General features: G+C 42.0%; 1 long non-coding RNA gene across 1 annotated transcript in view; it reads right to left on the bottom strand.

The window, feature by feature from the left end:
- LOC147574858 (uncharacterized) overlaps positions 1-23874 on the bottom strand; it is a 153139-nt gene that overhangs the window by 63903 nt on the left and 65362 nt on the right. The window contains exons 7-8 of the long non-coding RNA XR_015243576.1: positions 10332-10468; positions 7652-7779 (exon numbers count right to left, since the gene is read on the bottom strand). This is a non-coding gene — a long non-coding RNA (uncharacterized LOC147574858). The remainder of the gene's footprint in view (positions 1-7651; positions 7780-10331; positions 10469-23874) is intronic.

Below are 23874 nucleotides of genomic sequence, written 5' to 3'. Positions count from 1 at the left end.
GTGAAACAGGAAAAGAATTTGTTTGATCAGAAGGCTCAACAACTAAAAGAATAATAATTTGTCTTCAGAGAAACAGATCAAGATTTGAAAGATAAACAAGTATTATTTAAGAATTTGGTAAAAATGATTTTTAAATGTGCTAGGTTTTATGTTATAGAATGTGTTTCAGAATATAATTCAGCCCTAAATACAATTATATACCACATTGCCTGTGTGCAAATATTATTCTTTCCTATTTAGACATTGTTTTAAGTATGACATTCTACCTTAGTAGCAAATATCCTGGCTCCACAGTAAAATGTACCTTAAAAAAGATAAGTTATCTGCTCCAATAAAACCATGGCAGGTAAACCCTTTCATTGAATATGTCAAGCACATGTTAAATCATAAAATCTCATAGGACTGACTGTAGAAGATACCTGCATACAAGGTTCCTATCTTTATATACATTAGATCTCTAATACGTTTCAAGTAAGCCTTTGAAAAAAGAATAATTTATAATTCGTAAGATGTGGCAATTAATATTAGACATCAAATTCAAAAGCACAGATGGGCTTCACTTCTTTCAATAAATCTCAGGTGTCTAGAAGAAAAGTACAATGGGAAGAAAACGCCGTGGATCAAAACAGTGGGTAAAGAGGAACGAACCCAATTCTAACCCATCAGAGAGATGGAAGCCTCCAGAAACAGGATGCTGTATAAGCCTCCCATTAGTCTATATGATAAGCATGTTGCTATTAAAAAAATTTTTTTTTCAACGTTTATTTATTTTTGGGACAGAGAGAGACAGAGCATGAACGGGGGAGGGGCAGAGAGAGGGAGACACAGAATCGGAAACAGGCTCCAGGTTCTGAGCCATCAGCCCAGAGCCTGACGCGGGGCTCGAACTCACGGACCGCGAGATCGTGACCTGGCTGAAGTCGGACGCTTAACCGACTGCACCACCCAGGCGCCCCGGCATGTTGCTATTAAAAAGCAAGACAACTGACCACCATTTCTCTTAAAGTATGTGAGGGAGCCTAGAGATGTTTCCATTGTCCCCATCTGTCCCCAGCTTCTTGTTTGGACTTGAAATCTCCTCCATTACCTTTATTTACCTAATCCACTGACCACCCCTCCTCTCATATCTACCGCTATTTTCTCACCTCCTTAACTTCCTTCAAAGTGATCTTGCCCCATGGGCCCATCCTGATCAACCCCAACCAACCATGTTCACGCCTTTCCCTATTTTTATCCCTACAGTTTCACTCTCAGGCACAACTCCTCTGCTCAAGGCTATCTTGCCTTGGGTCCATGTTCAAAAGCTGGTGTGTGTGTGTGTGTGTGTGTGTGTGTGTGTGTGTGCGCGCGCGCGCGCGCGCGCACACGCATGCCCACGTGCCACAGCTTGTGTTTCAGGGTAACCATTCTCCCTGTGCTCAAACCCCAGCTCTGCTCTTCTGTTGTGACGTACGTCAACTAAACCCATTAAGCTTCGATGCTCCCTTTCTGTAAAGTGAGGATTATAATGGAATTTACCTAGTAAGGATATTTTGAAGATAGAAGAGGTAATGCAAGTAAATCACTCAATACAGTGCTGGTAAAGAGTAAACACATAATAAATACTGGTTTTTATTATTCTTATTGTATTTATTATTTCATCTACACAGAGGCAATTCTCTTCAGTGTGGACTCAAAATATTTTATATTACTTAGTATCACCTGTAAATTTGGTGACTGCACTGTTTGAACTAAAATTGGGACAAATCCAGAAAATCACACGTACTTATGCAGGAAAGAAACAGAAGCAGTGAAATAAAAACAGTACCAGGTGATTTGAGATGGGGAAATCACTGTGTCCCTAAGTCCTGTGCTATGCTTTTTTAATAAAATTGAGTCCTCCAAGAAAAGTATGCTGGGTCTACACAAGTGAAGTGAAGGACTAATTGGTTTGGGGTTGGATTCTGAATTCGCAGGCAGGTTAGAACAAGCTTTTCCCCCACTGCATGGGATGCATAAATACAGACACCTGTGCAGTGTACTAGGTTATTGCTGTTAAAGAAAACCTTATCTTCTCTTCCGACAATTTGTTGTGAGGACAATGTCAGGAAGAAAACCTTCCCAGTACCAGGGTGGGAGGGGCCAGCAGACAGAACAAAGTCGTGAAACAGACTTATTATCATGTGAAAACCAGAGCTGGAAGGAAGTTTTTGATAGAGCCGGAACCCCTGTTGCCAAGGAAAATGGGCCAGGAGGTCTATGATATCTAAGGTCTTCAGTAATTATCTGAGAGCAGACTTGTAACAAATGCTTTCAAGTCTGTTAACTGGATGGCTTTGGAAAATCCCAGCTGAACTCTTAGAATCTCATCTGCCTAATTCCAATTTTGCCAATATTTTAAATGCGTATATAGTATAAGAACCAGGGCTTTCTGAAAACCTGCCATTAAGGTAATACCAGAGGAGGAGACAGAGAGGGGAGCAGGGAAGGTGTGTGGCTGAAGGTTGGTGGCACAAGAAGGCAGCTCCAACAGAGACGGACTATAACCGAGTGGCCTTCTATGCTTTTTAAAGGGAATTTCCAGGATAGACACACCTCACAGACAAATCTAAGTATGGCAATACCTTCCTCATTTTCTATAATCCATGCCTCTGTTCTCAAGCATTTATGTGGATAATTGAAAAATGACGGTATATCGGGGACCTGGTGGCTCAGTCAGTTAAGCATCCAGCTTTGGCTCAGGTCATGATCTCATGGTTCGTGGGTTCCAGCCCCACGTAAGGCTCTGCGCTCAGAGCTCAGAGCCTGGACCCTGCTTCGGATTCTGTGTCTCCCTCCGTCTCTGCCCCTCCCTGCTTACACTCTATCTCTCTCAAAAATAAATAAACATTGAAAGATTTAAGAAAAATGACAGTATAACACATTTCTTTCCTTGAGTCTCCATTTCCCTAAAGGCAGATGAGCTTCAATACTGAAGACAAATGCTCCGTGTGGCAAGGGACAGTCGTGTCTCAGGTAATCCAGTGATCTCATCCTGATAGCCCGGCCCTACCAGTGCCCTTCCCAACAACCCTGAATGGAAGCAACACCCATGCACCCATGGGAATAGAATGGCTCCAAATGGCCTTTTGTTTTCATGCTCCTAATCTTCAGGGTCCTCATGCTCTTCTCTTGACCTTGCTTTGTTTCCAAGGTGAAATATTTATATTCCTACTGTACCTTATTTTGATAGCTGGTTTAAGGTGTCTCTCATTATGCTCTTTAAGACGTCGTTACTGATAACCCATTAAGACTTTGTATTGGAGGAAAAAAATATCCATCCTGTACTGGGATAAGAACTAGGGCCTAAAAGGTAAAAAGCATATGTATGGTCCATTATCTACTCACCATCAAATGCAGACACACCATCCATAATTTATGCCAACATATATAGAGTATATAGAGAGCATAAAACTAGGGCATGAATTATTATTATTGTTGTTTTGAGAGAGAGAAAGAAAAAAAGAGAGAGTGGGGTAAGGGCAGATGGAGAGGAAGAGAGAGAATCTCAAGTAAGCTCCACGTTCAGCACAGAGCCCAACTCAGGGTTCCATCACATGACCCTGGGATCATGACCTGAGTCAAAATCAAGAGTCAGATGCTTAACCAACTGAGCCACCCAGGTGCCCTAAGGCAGAAATTATTGAAGCCAGGTCCAGGTACCCAGTTCTTCAATATACTGTTCTCTCTACTGTGGTGTATGCTTGAAAATTTCCATCACAAAAAACTTCAAAAATATATATGGGATCCGAGAGACAAACTCAGAAAAGAAAAAAAAAAAGTGATCTGAATGATATTCTCTGATGTTAGATTACTGTAGGCAGCATTCCTATGCTTAGGAGACCTCCAGTGTTCCTCTCTGCAACCTTGGGAAGCTCGTGGGAGGAAGAGGGGTGTTTATTTTTAGTGTATGTTACTTTAGTGAGTGCCCAGTTTTCTTGCTGAGGTGGTCCAGGCACGAAATGCTATGTATTTGATTTTTTCAAACTACATGGCGGCAAGGAAATAAAAGTGTAAAAGCTTCGGTATTGGACAGACTAGATTCAAACACTCTTAGGGTACAACTTGGGAGCAATTGCTAATTTCTCTGACCTTTCATCCCCTACAAAGTAGAGTTAATATCAGTTTCACAAGGTTATTATAGAAAAAGTGCCTACCGATAGGTCTAGCAAATAACAGATTGTCGATGCATTTTCGTTTCCTTCCTACTTGTCATATTTTCAGCTGCCAGTCATATAGCATGTTGAAAAAAAATTCCAAAGACTTTCTAGATATAACTCGGAAACCTTTTCAGTTCTCCAAAACACCAGCAAAATCTTGGCATATCCAGTCACTGCACATTATTAATAGTAGAGCTATTAATAGACAAGGAACCCACGCCTTTAGATAGACACCAGATTGTGTGGTGTTATTAGAAAGGACAATAAACTCTCAGTTAGGGACATGAAGTCTCATCTCCACTCTCTCACTAAGAAGCGTTGCCTTTATTTTTTTTTTAATTTTTTTTTAAATTTTTTTTTTCAACGTTTTTTATTTATTTTTGGGACAGAGAGAGACAGAGCATGAACGGGGGAGGGGCAGAGAGAGAGGGAGACACAGAATCGGAAACAGGCTCCAGGCTCCGAGCCACCAGCCCAGAGCCCGACGCGGGGCTCGAACTCACGGACCGAGAAGCGTTGCCTTTAAAAGGGACACCCAGCCATCTCCTGTCCTTGGAGAAGAAATTTTTCTAAAGCATTTTTGAGCCCCCAACTTTCTAAAACAGAGAGAATGATAAGCATAGAAACAGTCAAATATATATATGCCATTAATAATTCGATATGTTACTATACTAAATAGACATCAGTTTGATTGTCCTCAGGTATGAAAACCACCCTTATTAGATTTTGACAAAGTAAAAGCACTATACAAATATGAGGTTTTGACTCTGGATCAAATGGCCTTGGCCAGAGGCCACTGCAAATAGTTCTGTTGTGTGATTATTACTGTTTTTACTATGATGAAAGTGGGATTATGAATTTAATGCAATAAATAGCTGCAAAGTAGCTAAAGCTCAGCATAGAGAATAATTAACAGTGTGGGACATCAGCAGGCCCCTGGCCTGGCCCCGTGCTTACCGTGGCCTTGGCAAGTTATAGTTGCTTGATTGCTACAATAAAGCACATACCCTGTCTTTAAAAGTTGTTAGAAGTTAAATGAGACAATGCTGGTAAAATGTTCCTGGTATTACTAAGTGCCTAAGAATCTATTTTCTTCATGAATTTCCACTTTGGAAATATTATATCAGTACTTTATCAATCAGGTTGATTTTCCAGAATTAAAATTCAAAATTTTACTTTTCATATTTATGAGTCATTCACTGTTACATGTGTATGTGTGAGAGAGAGACAGAGACACAGAGATTACACATTTATAGGGTTTCAAAAAACAGCAAAATCTTAATTAAATAGCAAGAGGACAGTATTCAGCTGAGCTGAGCAGTCATGAAGGCAACATGGAACTCACAGATAGACTAGAGGGAGTTAAGGAGTGGGTGACTCTCAGTAAGAAAATACTTCCTTCCAGGGGCGCCTGGGTGGCACAGTCGGTTAAGCGTCCGACTTCAGCCAGGTCACGATCTCGCGGTCCGTGAGTTCGAGCCCCGCGTCGGGCTCTGGGCTGATGGCTCAGAGCCTGGAGCCTGTTTCCGATTCTGTGTCTCCCTCTCTCTCTGCCCCTCGCCCGTTCATGCTCTGTCTCTCTCTGTCCCAAAAATAAATAAACGTTGAAAAAATAAATAAATAAATAAATAAATAAATAAAAGAAAAAAAAAAAAAAGAAAATACTTCCTTCCATCAAAAGTCACAGATGTCTCTACAGCCCTTGCCACCACAGCCCCCCTCACAGGCAAGTTGTGCACGCACATCAGTCAAGACGATATGCAAATCACCCTTGAACAACAAAGGAGTCACATCTCCAGCATATTCCATATCTGAAGAATTGAAAGCTAAGAAAAGAAAGAGCCTGCACAAGGCATGTAAACACAGTTGAAGGGTCTACATTTGAGATGCTACATTTTGAACAATTGCCAGAGACAGCATTCTCTTCCGTGGAAAATCAAGCTTTCATTCAAGAGAGTGACCCATAAAACCTTGACAGTGCTGGATGTGACCCAGTACTCTGCTACTGACACAGAGCAGCAGGTGACCCGAAACCCAGAGGACAGGAAGAAACCAACACACAAATGGAACCACCCAGACCCAGCCTTCCTCCGACCTCATTTATCATAATCCTAATGGATGGGGACAGAGGACAAGCCGCTGCTGGTGTGTGCTGTTTTTGCTACGTGTGAATTCAAGCACAAATGAATCTATGCATTTCCACCATTTAGGCTGAGGTCTTCTCAAAGATGGCCTGCAGTTTTGTTTTAAAAAAAAAAAAAAAAAATCAGGTGAACTGGACTGATAACCATACAACATTTGCAGAGAAACACCCATGACAAACGATGGCCAGACAGCCTAATCCTATCTGAGGGCACCACCTCTGATGTGTACATGACAGGTATTGATTCTGGCCCTGACAGTCTTCAGCCTCTCACCACAAGACAGGATTTGGAAACCTCAGGCAAGCTGGCTGTCTTTTCCTAGGGGTTCAGTATCATCGCCGGGGACTCCCGGGGAAGAACAGACCCCAGGGCTTTTACTATTTGAGGACCAAGGGGTTATCTTCCTGTCTCCGCTCCAAACTGGAAAAGCAAATCGTCTACCTTTACGTTTCTTCTGGCTCGTAAGTCTTCCTCAATGCTTCCTTCATTTTTCTTCTTCCTTTCTCTCCTCACAGTTTCTTTTCCCAAAGCCATTCATCTTGTCCTCACCTCCTATCAACCAGGAAATCATTTAGCTGCTGAGACGGGTGGCCCCAGTTTACTTTGTTTTAAAGATAGACTTACCCCCTAGTGGAATCCCTGCCAGAAAGCCTGCTCCACCGCCACCCCCACTGCCCCGCCGCCCTCACCTCCTCATCCTTGAGTAAGAAAACCCAGACATTTATCTGGGCCTGCAACTGCCCTTGCCGGAGGAGCCAGAACCTCCCAGACAAGGGAGGAAATGCTGTAGACAATAGCTGAAGCCACTCGGTCCACAGCACTCAACTTTTCAACCACACCCATTGGTGGAATTTGTTACCGGTAAACACGCATTGCTCTAAGCACCATTATTTGTTAGAGATGAAAGGGAAAAATCATCTGCTCCTGAAGTCAGCCCAGCTCTTACAGATGATTCTGGATCTGATACACATGAAAAGTGGATATTTGTGCTTCTCTGAGCCAGAAACTAGACAGGGAAGCCCTTTGCTACCTAAAGATTGCCCTTTTCTCTGTACCTGGAGCCCAGTTGGTCTGCTGAAACTCCAGGATGGGCAATGACTTCAAATCAGATTGTAAAGTAATGAGGGCAGGGAACATGAGAAACCTGTGCAACACTATTTGGAAACCTTATCAAAATCCCCTTTAAGAATTACATGGTGGTTCGAGTTAGCCTTACAAAATTACATTTAACCTAAGTAAAATGATAATAAGAATAGTGAAGAATACGGAAAAAGAACAATGAGAGTACCAGCGATGATCCACATCCTGAGGGGGTCCTTCCTGACTCACCCAGCCTGTCTCCGCATAGGTGAAGCTGCTACCTGTCAGAACTTGCAACACTCTCTTGGGATCCTCGTCTCTTTCGTGGTATCTCTCAACTTATGCCAGCAGCCATAGCTCCAACCTCTCTCCAGGAACTGGCAAATAATGAGCAAATCATTCAGTCAATGTATTGCATTCAATGTATTTCAAATACTTTGCAGTTCTGTGTAGGGTCTTCAAAGTCAGCATAACCCTGTTACGTTTCTATCTCTTCCATGGTAAACGCTCTGTCTTTTAATGACGGATTTGATTTTTCCAATAGCCAAGAGGTGTTCATAGCCAGTCCCTCTGGGAAATAAAATTGGTTATCAAGCGAGATAAAATATTTTCTGTGAAAAATAAAATGTACTCTATTTTTTTAATGTTTATTTATTTTGAGAGAGTGCAAGTGGGGGAGGGGGCAGAGAGAGGGGGAGAGAGAATCCCAGGCAGGCTCCACACTCAACACAGAGCCCCACGAACCGTGAGATCATGACCTGAACTGAAATCAAGAGTCGTGTGTTCAACCGAGCCACACAGGTGCCCCCAAAATATACTGTAAAATAATGTGTGTGTGTGTGTGTGTGTGTGTGTGTGTGTGTGTGTGTGTGTGTGTAATAAATTGGCTCTGAAAGATGTTTCCACTGGTAGGTTTAAATATGTTTTATACCAGTAGGTATGAAAAGTTTCCAAGGGTCACAGCTCTGAAGGACAATTCACATTTGGATATACACATTATGCTATGTTTGCTTTAAAAGATTGATTATTTTATAGCTACAATTCATAAAGCCTGTGGTCATAAAACACCTCCCTCTATCTTGGAGGCAGACTACACTTGTACAAATAATGTTATCAGGTTCTAACTCAGCTAAGACCACTTCTGGCCCTAAACATGGCTAGACTCCATTCCACTCTCAAGTAGCCAGGACCACAGGATCTATTCCCAAACATGACTTCTAGCTTACACAGGAAAATAAAAGAGGAAATTTCATTGCAAAGGAACCAATCCTGTAAAAGGATAAGAAGTCACTAAAAAATCAAAACAGCTTCAACCATAGAAAAAAGCTTAATATTGGTTTGGGGGCATTTTTGTCAATTACAAAGGGCTTTTAAAGAGAGAGGCAGCAACTTTATCTCGATACCACATCTGCCACTTGCCAAGGTGTGGCATCTGTCTCCAATAACCCTGCTTTGTCACCATCCAGCTCCAACGGACTCAACGGTGCCCTTTGTCACTTGCGAGTCTCACTCCTCAAATCTGCTGCTTGCTACTTGAAAAGCTCCTAATCTACAATTTCGTATTCTGTGCCCACAACCTCCACGTTATGTTTACTCATTCTCTTCTTAATTCTCTAAAAAGTGGGATTCTGGTTTCCAGAAATAAAGACTGGGCTTGAGACGGATTCAATTCTTGGCTTTTAGTTGTGGCCTCAGAAAATGTCATTAAACTTCCTAAGTCTTTCCAAATAAAAAAGAAACTATTATAGGCTGTCCTAAATTATTTAATATATATTCCTTAAAAACTGAAAAAAAAAATGACTATATAAGGCAAGTGTTTATGAGTTTGGTGTATTTTCGTCTGCATATGTTACATACATAAGTTTTATGACGTGGGAACATAGTATAATATTTATTGTTGTGCTGTGTGCTTTGCTTCCCTTTACAAGATTACCAGTAATGCAGCCTCTGCTTATACATGTCTTTGCAGTGACCAAGAGCCACATAATTGTGAAAGTAATCCCTTCTGCTGTGGCTGCTGAAATGCTGGCATTGTATCTGATATTGAGAGGTCCTCCCCATTTTGGTTTTAGATCTTCCTCCCTCTACCTGCATACATTTGCCCTCCTGCAGTCTTCTAGAACAACACATATAAATCTAATCCCTTTGCCATATGACAACCCTAAAATATTGAAAGTGAGCTTTCATATCTCTCCAGCTCTTTTCTTCTCCGATCTGAGTAGCCTTGGTGTTTTTGTTTTTCTTTGTCCATTTCTCCTCTGACGTTATTTGTGGGTCCTTGGTCGTCCTCACCATAGCATGTGCCAACTCTAGCTTCTCACACCCCTGAGGCCTCCTTCAGTTCCATCTCTCACCTGAAACTCTTACCCTGTCAGTGTAAACTCCTCTCTCTCCCCCAGCTTCTACTGAACTTTATTCTGTTTTCATAGGTCTCCTCATCTAGGCTATGAAAGATATGTCTTGTATTTCTTTTGGAACAAACCACTACCCACTTTTCACCTCTGCCATCATCAACCTCATAGGAGACTGTCTCAAAGCTACCTTTGAGACCTAGATTCTTTTGGTTGACTTTGGCAGTTATTTCCTTTTTTTTTTTTTTTTTTATGTAACCAATACATTTTCTGTGCATTGTTGCAACCTTTAGAACAGTCTCAAAAGCTAATAAACTAATCAAAATGCTTTATGAAGTGGAAAAAGGAAGGATCAAACATAAAGAGAATTGTAGTCATCATCTGGGCCCAGTTTTATTTTCTTTAATGTGCATATGTATACATAGTTGTCAAAATGACTACTCTGGAGTCCAACTGCTAAGGTTCAAATCCCTATCACTTAATAGCTCTGTGTCCTCTCTTTACTTCTGTTTCTTCATCTGTAAAATGGGGATAATAGAAACCGCCTCATGAGGTTGTTCTGAAGATTTCGCGATTACCAGTAATACGTGGGAAGTGCCTAGATCAGTAGTCGGCACTAGGCAAGCAAATGTTTGCTACTGTGATGCTGAAGAGGACAATGATCTAGGCGCTCGGGAAAATCACTTTTCATCTTTCCAGGTCTCAACTCCCTAACCTGTAAAACGAGAAGGAAAAAGGATTAAATGCTTCCAACTGTGATAGTGACAACTGTACAATCCTAGAGCCCTTGACATTTTGCAAAGCACGTCCGTATGCAGCAGCTCGCCAGGAAACACTCATCAGTAGCCCATGCTTTCAGTATACCTGACTTGCTGAAACAGCTGACCAATGTACTGGAAAGTCTAAATACTGACTCTGGGCCCTGGCCTCCATTTAGCAGAAAGATCCAAAGTCCTCAAATAGCTTATGCCTTCTCCAGTATCTGGCTTGCTATCTGCAAAATAATTCACCTTGAAAATCTGGACTACCAAATGGCATGTAAGAAACTGGAAAGAGGCAGGCAACGAATAAAACAAGGCAAGGATATTTATTGAGTATCTACAATATAGATCATTATAATGTCAATCCCATTAAGCCCTCGCAACAACCCGCGTGGAAGGTTTTACTACCCGTATTTCTGAGATGATTTCCTCATAGAGGCTCAATACGAGTGCCAAAGTCAGACAGTTACTAAGTTGAAATCAGGTTGGAAGTCTGACTGAGCTCAAAGCTTGAGCTCATGCTAAAGTTCCACACTGTCTCCCTGAGATTTGCAATCTACTAGGATTGGGATACTGGTTGCCATTTTAACTTCTCTGCTCAACCTTAAGCCCACTGAAAGGTTTTGTTCGATAAATGGTGCCAAGAACATGATGAGGTATTTTATCATAACAACTGGCCTATAGGTGGCAATATTTTCCACTCGCGACTGACCCAATCCAGCACTCATCACGAAAGCCTCAATGCAAAAATGTCACTGTATTTTGAAGGCACCCTGAGACAGCTCTACCTCACAAGTCCACCCCGTAAGCGATCCAGACAGCTATTGAGCAATAACATTTCTTCCATATTTACAGTGTAACAGAGAACAAACACGTCTAAACCATGATCATTGTTCCATATAATAAATATTGTCATTGAATGAGCTCAGGCCACTTTTTTTTTGTTCTTGTTCTTCCTCATTTATTTCCCACCAACACATTTTATTGCTCCCTGGCTTGATGGCTGCTAGCCCTGAGGGCACGTGAAAGTGAAGTCAGCAGAACTGTTGCTGAAAAGTCTCCAGTTGGTCAACAGACTTGCTAGTCCATTCAAAGGAAGTAGCATGAAAGTGAGGGAGCAACGAAGCCATGGTCTTGAGATCCCAAAGATATCACTGTGTTTGGCAAACTCCACCGAACTAGAACGTTTGGCCTTAAATAAGTGAAATTATAATTATATGTTAAGCTACATCTACATCAGGGGCTCCTGGGTGGCTCAGTTGGTGAAGTGTCCAACTCTTGATTTCAGCTCAGGTAGTGATCTCAAGGTCTGTGAGTTCATTCAAGCCCCGAATCAGGCTCCCCGCCTGATGTGTGGAACCTGCTTGTGATTCTCTTTTCCTCGTTCTCTGCCCCTTCCCCGCTGTCTCCCTCTCTCTAAATGAATAGATAAACCCTAAATAAAAAAAATTTTTTTTAAAGCTACATCTACATTATCTTCATGGCCATTTTAAGAGAACAGTTACCTGATGCCAGGCAGGGTACACTATATATTACTCTGTTTGGGCCTCACATGTAATCTTGTGAGGTAGGCACAGTTGTTATAACCATATTTAATGAGGAAACCGAGGCACAGAAATGTTTTGTAGTGTTCTTATTGTCATAGAACAAAACAACGGTAGCATGAGGATCCACAGGCCAGCAGCCAGCCTCCAATGCCCATGCTTTTTCAAAGCAAGTTTCTGATTGCTTCTGGAAAATTGTAAGATACTCAAGTGCATGCCCATAAGCAGAACCATTTAGTTTAATAGTTTTCATGAGATTTCCCAATCCATTTAAACAATCCTGTACCAAGCAGTTAGTGTGATGAAAATGAACGCGATCTGCATATGCTAAGAAAACCAAAGCCACGGTGATCAAATGAATTTCCTCTGTAGGGTCACTTCACATACCTATTAGATTGATCACACACAGCATTTGAGATGGAATTACTCTGAGAATTTTTGGTATGGCTGGAGCTAACTTATGGTGAGTGTACTTAAGGGATTACATTTGATTCTTACCATGACTTTTAGTCAAAGTATCTGACAATGAGATGAATAGCTGTTAGAAAGGAAAGGTAAAGAGAAAACTGTCAGCCCACAGAACAACTTGTCACTGATTTGTTTCAGAGGCTTGAATTCATAACTCTTCTTCCTCTTTTTAACTCCACAAAGGTCCTTCTCCTTCCAGAAAGTTCCTCTTCCCAAAGCCAAGGACTGATAAGGAATGAGGACAGAATATCAGGTGCCTTGTTGTCTCAAGTGGCTTATTGACATCGCTAAGATTTTTCAGACTGGGTAACACCCATTTAGCTTATTATGCCCCTCATGGCAATAATCTTTAGTACTTTCTCCCTGAGAAGGAGTGAAGTACACTGGAGTGGGATGATCCCATTATAAGAGCTAATTGTATGTGGCCACAAAATACAACTGAAAGGCAAAGGGGGACAATGGCTTGTAACAAGGAAGCTAGGAGACCCCACCTGGGGCAATGCTCCCTATGTTATACCCATATCCGTCAAGGAAGCATGACAAATGGAAGATGGCACAGCCCTAGGGGTTGGAAGGTCCAGATCTGAGTACCACTCACCCTATAATCTTGGGCAAGCTTCTTTTCCTGTTGAGGCCCCAGTTGTCTCACTGTTATAAGGGATAAAACCTCACCCAGAGGGTCGGGAGACACTGATGAGATTTCATTCTGGCAGATATCGGTCACTCTAGGGATCTATGTCAATGTTAGTTGTGAGTTGATTCTTCAGAGTTCTGGCCTTGCCTCTCACTCTATCCAAAAGCTTCCCCTTGATCTTTGCACCTCTTCCCAAGCCCAGAAGAGGTAAAGATTCGACATTGCCTTGGGTGTGATCCCAGGCAGTCTTATTAATCAACATGACTTCCTGTTTCCCTACAGTGAGAAGAGAGGAGGGAAACAAGGTCTGAGGAGAGTGGCAGGGGCCACACCAAGCGAGGACCTCAGCAGGGACAACAAGAGCCTGCTCAAGCTGAGTCAGTCCAGTGTTTTTTCCTGTTAAATGATTCACATGCTGAGGCAAATCGGTCTGAGATGTGCACACTCTTCTTTGCCTTTCATGACCTTCCAAATGAGTTGGTGATTTTTGTTTTTGTTTTTCCTATTTCACTTCTCTTTCCTTGGAAAAATGATTGTACTGTTTTCATTCTAGGTTGAGGTCCCCCCCAACCCCCACCCCCTGTCATTTCAATGTTAGGGGTGGAGCGGCGGTCATATCAAAAAAACACTGTGCTAATACATGACATTAAAGCCACTTAAATGTCCATTTTAATTGTTATTCATATTCCCTAAGCTTCTTGTGTTTTTTTAACTCAAGTAGGTTAAATTATAAATAAAACCTCATTGCATATTATATACAATAAAGTCTGAGTCTTTAAAAATCAAGCTCTAAATAGATGAATTTTCCATGTGTCTTAAAAGGCTTATTGTTGTACACAACCAAGACTTTTTTCAGTTATTTTGAATGGGAATTCCTTCTGGAATACATAACAGAAAAAACATTTTTCTTCTTAACAAAATTAAAACTTTGATTCATTATTAAAAGCCATAATCCCTAAATCCTTTTAACACTCCTGGCTACCATTTTGTCCTCCTCTCATGTTTAAGTGAGGTCAGTTGTCACTGAGGCCCTTCTTCCATGTTTGGTTGATCTCCACGCATATCCATAGCTGTAATATCTTTTTTAGACAAGTTATCCAGGAAGAGATGGTTTTACTATTTGGTTAAGTCTGGACAATGCTGACATTTCCCAGCTTAAGACCCTCTGGTAACTTCTCACTATAGTTAGAATAGTAGCCAAACTCCTTTTCATGACTTATAGAACCCCATATGGCCTATTCCCTGATCTTCTCTCCAACCGATTTCCCCCTCATCCCCACACTGGCTTTCTCTCTGTTCCTCAAAAGGGCCAGTTTGTTTCAGGTGCTTTGCACTTGCCATTGCTACTTCCCTCATCTTCCTCCGACTGCTTCCTCTCCCTTTTAGGTCTAAGGTCAAATGTCACTTCCTCACAGAAGTCATCAATGTCTCCCACACCAAGCAGGTTGTAACCACTTTCCTGCATTATTTTCTTCCCAGCAGGTAAAGCACTTTTGGGATGCTTCAGGTCTGTTATACAGGAGAAGGAGGCCTTCATCTGTGTTGTTCACTGCTTTATTACTGTTTCCAGAACAGCTCTCAATACATAGGAGGCACTCAATAAAGACTGTTAAAGGGAAAAATCCTGGCTCATCTCCACACCTCCTTAAAGCTCTTCCGTTTAACATAGGGAGCTCTGGTTGCCTTGAGTCTTATTACACATTGGGTAACCCAGTCTAAATGATCAATTACAATGACATCATCAGATGGCTCTCACAACATTAAAAAGCTGGTAACGTCCAATTTCATCCCCATTTTGGAAAGAGAGGAAGAGAATGTTGATGACACACCCTAATTTCTTGGGTAGTTCTTTTCAAACTTTTCCAACAAGATATAACTAATAGTTTAGGGGGGATCAGAACAGGAGTATAAAGTGGCCCCCAAAGAAAATATATCTTTCACATGTTGTGGACTTTTTTTAATTTTTAAAAAATGTTTACTTGGGGCGCCTGGGTGGCGCAGTTGGTTAAGCTTCCGACTTCAGCCAGGTCACGATCTCACGGTCCGTGAGTTCGAGCCCCGCGTCCGGCTCTGGGCTGATGGCTCAGAGCCTGGAGCCTGTTTCCGACTCTGTGTCTCCCTCTCTCTCTGCCCCTCCCCCGTTCATGCTCTGTCTCTCTCTGTCCCAAAAATAAATAAACGTTGAAAAAAAAAATTATAAAAAAAAAATGTTTACTTATTTATTTTGAGAGAGAGAGAGAGCACAAGAGCACACACGTGGGGGAGGGGCAGAGAGAGAGGGAGAGAGAGTCCCAGACTAACAGCATGGGACCAAGACCTGGGGCTCTAATCCACAAACCGTCAGATCATGACCTGAGCCGAAATCAAGAGTCAGATGCTTAACCGACTGAGCCACTGAGGTGCCCTTTACATGTTTTTAAAATCCAGATGGGAGCGCCTGGGTGGCTCAGTCGGTTAAGCGTCCGACTTCAGCTCAGGTCACGATCTCGCGGTCCGTGAGTTCGAGCCCCGCGTGGGGCTCTGTGCTGACCGCTCAGAGCCTGGAGCCTGTTTCGGATTCTGTGTCTCCCTCTCTCTCTGCCCCTCCCCCGTTCATGCTCCGTCTCTCTCTGTCTCAAAAATAAATAAGCATTAAAAAAAAATTAAAAATAAATAAAAATAAAAAATAAAATCCAGATGCACTTTGCATTCTAATAATCACATATCTGGGTTTGATTTAGCATAAAAGAACTTTCCCCTCAAATTGTTGGAAGAAATATGCCCTCCAAGAAGATGTGTCCTGTTCACCCTGGAAAACCGCCAAGCATCCCCAAGTACATATGATCCAAGCTGGTAATCATCTAGAAATAATTCTAGTGGAGCCTTGAAGGGAGAACAGCCCCTACCCACCCTTTGCTACCCTCACCCCATCTTCACCCCAGGGAGGAAGAGCTCTGGAATAAAGACATCTAAGTGAGCCTTAAGTCATAAGGGGTATGAAGTTTTGAAAAGGAAAAAAAAAGCTAAAAGTTATATCTTTCTGCATCACTCTTTTTTCAGACATTTCTTTTAAATCATTTCACTGCTCTCTTTCTTTCCATGTGCTTGGCAAGGTGGGAGGTATAAACTCTCCTTGCTCCCTAGAGGAGAGAACCTACAATGAGCATATAACTCAATTTTCCCAGCACCATCCTGGTTATGACTATGTTGTCCTGGCAGTATTATTCATGCTCCCTCTCCATTTGTATAGTATATGGTCACTCCAACGGATGCCTTCCCCACTCTCCCTCCCACTTATAAAGGACAAGCAGGAACCACTCTGAACAAGTCATAAACAACATGATGTAAATCTTCTTCCAGTCCAATTTCAACCCACCAAGGAAAAGGAGTCCTTATGACTCAGATGAGTTGTCCATTTGATCCATTGAGAAAAATCATAAGAGCATTTGGGGTCCAAACCTTGGTTTTAGCAATGACATTTCCTTTGTCTAATACATTTCTGCAATTAGGAAATCGATAATTACCATGGGTTGCTCATTGAGGATTGGAGGTTCAGGATCCAAGCCATCATGGCGCAAATTACAATAATAATATTTATAGGAACAAGACAAAAGAAGCGACCAGGATGGTGAGGGTGAATTGAGTTAATTAGTAAAAGCATTTAAAAAGAAAATGTAATAGGGGCGCCTGGTGGCTCAGTCGGTTGAGCGTCCGACTTCAGCTCAGGTCATGATCTCACGGTCTGTGAGTTCGAGTCCCGCATCGGGCTCTGTGCTGACAGCTCAGAGACTGGAGCCTGTTTCAGATTCTGTGTCTCCCTCTCTCTCTGCCCCTTCCCCCACTCATGCTCTGTTTCTCTGTCTCTCTCTCAAAAGTAAATAAACATTTAAAAAAATTTAAAAAAATAAAATGTAATAAATGTAATATATTCAGTCAGAGATGCCACATGAATTTGAATAATCAGCCCTTTCAATGACCTGGCATTTGAAGGCATGAAAAAGAAAACCGTTATCCCATGAATGTACCAAAAAAGATTGCTGGGGTAGTAATTATGGTGGCCACTGTGGGAAGCATAATAGACCAATGGTCCCAGCTGCTGCCCTCTGAGATCCATCACCACATTTGTTCTGAGGCCGTGCTTTCTGTGGCTGCTCCCAGCCATGACTAAGCACAGCAGGGCTACTAAGGGCAGGCCCGTTCCTGAAAGACCTCTGATGCGACTCCCAGTTAGCCTTGCCAGAACTTCCTCAGAATTGAAATCTTAAGGCCTTTCTTCCTCATCTTCTCTCCCTCTCTTCTTCACAGGGATCAGTCCTGCATGGGGGTCGACAGCTCTCCCAGCGTCCTCCAGCTCCCTCCCATTTTCTCTCACAAGGTTTTCCTCAACAGATCTCTTCAGGTCTCATCTCATTTTAGCATCTGCCTCTCAGACGACCTGAATTAACAAAGTGATCCAGGCAGGAACTAGTTGAGGGATAGCGAGAATTAAGCCTTTTAATGCATTTAAGATCATTTGATCTAATACCAAGAAGCAGGGTAATGGGTGATCATAAAAGAAGAAGTTTGAGGAGTTTAATACTTAAAAGGGAACTTTCCCAGAATAACCAAGTCATGATAGAAGTGGCTACGACAGTGGGGGTGGAGGTGAGAATACTCAGGGTCAGAAGTTATTCATTTGCATATCTGACGCTACATTAGATCCAAAGGCCTGTAGGAGATCTTTTTGATGTAGAACTAGGGAAATGTTGACAACATTGTTTCTTGCCATCTAGAAGAAACCAATCTATGGTGAAAGAGAAGAAAGGCAACACAGAGAGGGAAGCAAGAGCTTGAGGGGGATCCTTGAGGGAGATTTTGACCTCTTATTTCAATTTTTGAGGAAGTCCGTCTGCATCCTGATAGCTCTCATGGGGGGTTGATTGTTCAACGTTTCTCATTTCACCTAAACTAGTTCAAGATGGGTTTAGTCACTTGTCACCAACAGAGATGTGACTCACACAACAGAGAAATTTTATTTCGTTTTCTCTGAAAAACACTTGTTGTATATAAAAATATCCAAGGCCACATTACTCATAACAGCAAAAATAAATAAAATGATAACAACTCAGACATCTACCAATGGTAGAATAAATTGTAGCAAGATCATCCAATGGAATATTATTCAGCAATAACCATGAATAAAACCACAGCTACACATGTCAATAATGATAAGTCTCAAAATAAAATATTGAGAAACTAGTAAGTTCTAGAAGAATTCACACTATAAGATTCCAGTTACATCAAGTTCAAAAACAAGTACAACTAAACCATGTATATTACATAGGAATACAAACACAAATGGCAAAACTAACGAAAAGCAGGTAATGGTTTATGCAAAATTTAGGATAGTGGTTACGTCTAGAGGTAAGAGGGGGATGTGACTGGAGAGGACACACAGGGACATCTAAGGACTGAAAAAGCTGTATTTCTTAAACTGAGACATGTATATAGGATGTTTGTTTTCTAATTCTATGCATATATATTTAATTCACTTACATACAATTTTATACATATATTTAAATTTTTAAAGTAGGCTTCATGCCCAGCATGGGGCCCAACATGGGGATTGAACTCAGGACCCTGAGATCAAGACCTGAGCTGAGATCAAGAGTCAGACACAACAAACTGAGCCACCCAGGTGCCCCTACATATGATAATTTTAAAACAAAAATAATTATTACAATAGCTACTATTATTTTATATAATTAAATAAGACTACAGATGTTTAGCAATAGTGTCTAGCATAGAGTAAGCTCTCAATAAATGATAAGAGCCATAATGAGATGCAGATATTTGTACCACTTAGAAGAAAATACCAAAAAGTATGTCTTCATCTGTGTACACACCGCTGTGTTCCAAGATGCCTGAAAAATCTGTTAGAACCACAGCCCCATCAGAGATTGAAACTTGATGGTTTTCAACTTTTACTCATCTAAGTGATAGTACCAGAAGAGATTCTCAGATTCACAGCCACAGACAAGAACGTACTTGGTTAATATCAGACACTCTGTGGATATCCAAAGTAATGAATATAAAGTGTTTAGTTACCTGATATCACATAATTAGCCCAACACTGAAAGAAAAAATAATATCTGCATCTTAGTAGAGAAAATAAGAAACAATGGATCAAGTGTCAGCTTCAATCTATTCTAACCGGGGTCTCTTCGCAAAATAAGAGAATTGTGGAATTAGTCACGTACCCTGACCGTCATTTTATCTAGCCGCTTATTTTACGACTGAAGAAGGAAAAGCTGAGGGAGGTTATTTGGATTCTTCAAGGTCAACAGTGACTTTGTGGTAGAGTCAGGACTAGAACAGAAGTTGGGATGGAAGCTGCAGAAAATGTCCTGCTATCGGTGTTCACAGACCAAAAAGAACAGAAGAAGAGACTAGAAGGAAAAGTGAGCGAGATCAGGTATGGACGGTCCAGCACCCCATCCCTTTCAAAGGAGCATAAGAGCTGGAATCCACTGAAGCTTGCAGAGGATATACGCTCACCACTTTACTTTTTTTTTTTTTTATTTATTTTTGAGACAGAGAGAGACAGAGCATGAATGGGGGAGGGGCAGAGAGAGAGGGAGACACAGAATCCGAAGCAGGCTCCAGGCTCTGAGCCATCAGCCCAGAGCCCGACGCGGGGCTCAAACTCACGGACCGCAAGATCGTGACCTGAGCTGAAGTCGGACGCTTAACCGACTGAGACACCCAGGCGCCCCACCACTTTACTTTTTGAGTAGCACCTCTGAATGAACTCTACTGGAGACAAGTTCCTGGGAAGAAGCCACACTCAGCTAATTCTCATAGCAGAAAATATTTCATAGGCAATTTCAGAGAAATTTCCTTTTTTTAATGTTTATTTATTGGGGGGGGGCAGGGCAGAGAGAGAGGGAGAGAGAATCCCAAGCAGGCTCTGCAGCTATCAGCGCAAAGCCTGACGCGGGGCTCGAACTCCCAAACTGTGAGATCACGACGTGAGCCAAAATCAAGAGTCCAACACTGACTTAACCGACTGAGTCACCTAGGCGCCCCTCAGAGAAATTTCTATCGCAACCTCACTCTCATCTCTATCATCTGCATCTAATGCACTTGATGAGCATACAGTACAATACTTGTTATTAACTATTTTATTTTTCTCTTAAATCATGTTTATCCCTAGCCAGTTACCAATCTAAGGCTAAGTTCACAATTATTTCTTCAATAAGTACTCACAGGGATAAAGGATAAAGGCTCTGTACTAGGCACTAGAAATCTAATGCAAAGTGTTTAATCAAACTCCATTTACTGTGTCCAATCACGGGAGACAGTGATTTATTCAGAAGAACATACCAAGCAGAAGTAACTCGATGCGGACAATTCCCCTCAACCTTTTTGTCACAAGACAACTAATAAGAGCTCATAAAGAAACTTTGCTTGCTTCAAAATCTTATCATCTTCAGCCCAGCTGATAGGGAAAGTAGGTCTTATGGCTGAACTCTTGAACCAGGAAAGGATCAGTCCAAAGTTTCTGTCAGGTGACGTGACCTGCAAAACTATTTCCATTCCTTGGCTTATCTTTACGACCGAAAAATGATTGCCTCTTATTTGCTTTATATGCTGGAAAATGTGGTTGAATTGCTGAAGCTGTCCCAAGCTAGAAGTTTCCTTCTGGGAAAAAAGAAAAGTCATCCCCTAAATGCAAGTTTTAATTAATGAAAAAGTAGCCTAGATTATCAAAGTATGCCTTTTTTTTTTGGTCTGATGTTTAGTGGTTTGGGAGTTTGTTTTTTTAACAAGCAAAAAACCTGTAAAAAGGAACCAGACCCTTCTCTAATTTTTATACTCTAATCTGTTGCCACTTCACAGTGTTTGTAGTAGCTCATAACAAGAAAGTATGACCTCATCAGTTATTCACTCACTGCCATTCAGCAATTTAATGAGTTTCATTGGAAATTCCCATTTTAGAGGAAATTTCTCAATTGTAAAATAACTCTTTTTTGTTATTTACAAATGAAAAAGTTGAATTGTAATGAAAGCATAGTGGATGATTTCTCTAAAGGAGTATTCAGGGCGCAAAGCCAAGTTTAAGCCTCTCTGTTCATTAAAGAAAGCTAGATCTAAGATCCTAAACCAGGACTGTGACCAAACTGTGTGAGCATCTAGTTGGCTCTACGCACTGGTATAGTTTAACCAGCTTATAACTTCAGAGACTGACAGCAAAAGGAGAAGTTAACAACTATCTATTGAATGACCAAGCAGTGTGCATAGACAGTGTTCAAACAATTAGCGTAATACTCTCTTCCCAAGTGATATATTGCCTGAAACACTGGGTTAAATGGGGCACCCTCTGTATCTAACGGCAGCAGTCAGTGGACAAAAGCTGTTGATCAAATGTCAACCTCCACAGTCCACTGGGAGAGGCAATAATTTATTCAAAATGTAGCATCAGAATAAAGTTACCTTTCAAAAAATAATCCTTTTATATGGAAAACAGAGAAAGAAACAGACAGAAGGCACAAACAAGTAGATAACCATGAATAAGTCTATCAGACAAGGTCACAGCATTTTTTTTCTTTTTTAGAGAGAGAGAAAGAAAGAGAAGGAGAGGGGAAGGAGCAGAGAGGGAGGGAGAGAGAGAATGCCAAGCAGGCTCTGCACTGTCAGCACAGAGCCAGACACAGGGCTTGAACCCACAAACTGAGATCATGCCCTGAGCTGAAACCAAGAGTTGGACACAACAAACTGAGCCACCAAGGTGCCCCAATTGTTTTCATCTCAGAAATTATTCCAGTTTAAATAAAATAATTTGAAAAAATATTTTCATCGTCAGAAAAACTAGGTTTGGGGGTTGTGTGTTGGTTTATTGCTTGTTTTAGGTAACTTTCCTATCAAGGGCCAGTTTGTGCCTCAGATTTTGACCCAGCAATAGATTAAAGTCCCTTATCAGAGATATGGAATGCTGTATCCAATGACACATATCCTTTCTCTGTCTTTTAAAGCACATATAGTCCCTCCAAAGGAACTTCACCATGAAACTACATGACACAATCAATAAGGACCTCCGACGGAGACCAACCCCTCACCCGCCCTACCCCCCCCCCCGCCTGAAGACCATATCATTGCCCCAGTCAGTCATCCTTTGCGCGAACCAGTAAATTGCATGTGTAGCTCCAGCACTGGATGAAGGAAGCAGGGACAGCAGAAAGCAGCCTTTGGTCATCCTCCCAAGGCCCCTGATGTGGAAGGAACAATCGCCTGGTACACAAAAACGCTCATTGTAATCCCCAGTACGAGGGCTTGGGGTGTGGGAAAGGAAGGGCGGCCCGGAATTTGAAAGCTAGAATAGCAAGGTAAGAGATCTGAGAGCTTCAAGAGGAGTCTGTGTTGTTTGTTTTTAGTCTAGACTGAGAGCGCAAGGACTTAGGAAATATGCGTTAAGTTAGAAGACACCCTGGGGTTGTTTTCTTTCTCCACTTGGAACCCTGAGTAATTGTGCACAGGCCAGTGCCTGCGCCCAAGCTGACTAACAGCTACAGCAATTCCCTCCCTTTCTCTCCACATCCAATCAGGAATCAAGAATGACTGCCACTCACTTCTTAGGACCTCCTCCACCTTTCCCACACTATGTGTGTCTGCAATATATCAGAAATCTCCATATTTCTCACCTGATTAGAGCCCCTGATCCATAAACCAGCCTGCTTTTTAAAGAGCAGGTTTAACCAGAGGACTGCCCAGTTTAAAAATTCTTCAGTGGCTCCAAGTAGCCAAAATCCGAACTGGCCTCCTATACAGGCCCTGTCAAAACAATTACCTTGGTTCATATCCTGTCTTTGCTATTTGCCAATCTGGGAAATTTTCTTAAACTCTTTGATCCTCAGTTTCATCATCTATAAAATAGGGTAACAATAGTCATTCTTCATAGGTTTGTTGTGAAGATCAATGAGACACTCCTTTTAAAAAGCTTTGCACTGCTGAACTTGGGGCGCCTGAGTGGCTCAGTCCGTTAAGCCTCCGACCTCGGCTCAGGTCATGATCTCACGGTTGGTGAGTTCAAGCCCCACGTAGGGCTCTGTGCTGACAGCTCAGAGCCTGGAGCCTGCTTTGGATTCTGTGTCTCTCTCGCTCTCTGCCCCTCTCCCACTCACTCTGTCTCTCAAAAATAAATGTTAAAAAAGATTTTTTTAAAGACCTTAGCACTGCCTAGTGTTCAGTCACTTGACTATCATTGCTATTATTATTTTACCAACTTACTATTCGCTACAAAAGCCCTCCCCACATTGGCCCTTCCTCCTCTCCAGCTATCTATCTTGTTACTGGCCGATCTGTAATCCCAGGTTTTGTATCCGAAGGACCCACTTCGTGCCAGCCCCCAAAGCCACTCCATGAGATAAGTACTGGCATCCTCATTATACAGAGAAGGAAACTGAGACTCAAAAAAGTTAAGCAGGGCCCCTGGGCGGCTTAATCAGTTAAGGGTCCAACTCAGTTTCGGCTCAGGTCATGATCTCATAGTTCGTGAGTTCCAGCACCCCCCCCCCCGCCCTACCCCACCCCCCCACCCCACCCCCACCCCCGCCCTGCGCTGTCAGCACAGAGCCTGCTTGGGATTCTCTGTCTCCCTCACTCTCTGCCCCTCCCCTGCTTGCTCTCAAAATAAATAAATAAACTTTAAAAAAAAAGTTAAGCAACTTGGCCAAAGTAACCCAGCTACTAAGTGGTG

This window comes from Puma concolor, chromosome D4 (genome assembly GCF_028749965.1).
Source record: "Puma concolor isolate L17-30 chromosome D4, mPumCon1.1.hap2, whole genome shotgun sequence".
Classification (NCBI taxonomy): domain Eukaryota; kingdom Metazoa; phylum Chordata; class Mammalia; order Carnivora; family Felidae; genus Puma; species Puma concolor.
Note: the sequence above shows the minus strand (reverse complement) of the source record. Positions and strands in the feature narration are given on the sequence as shown.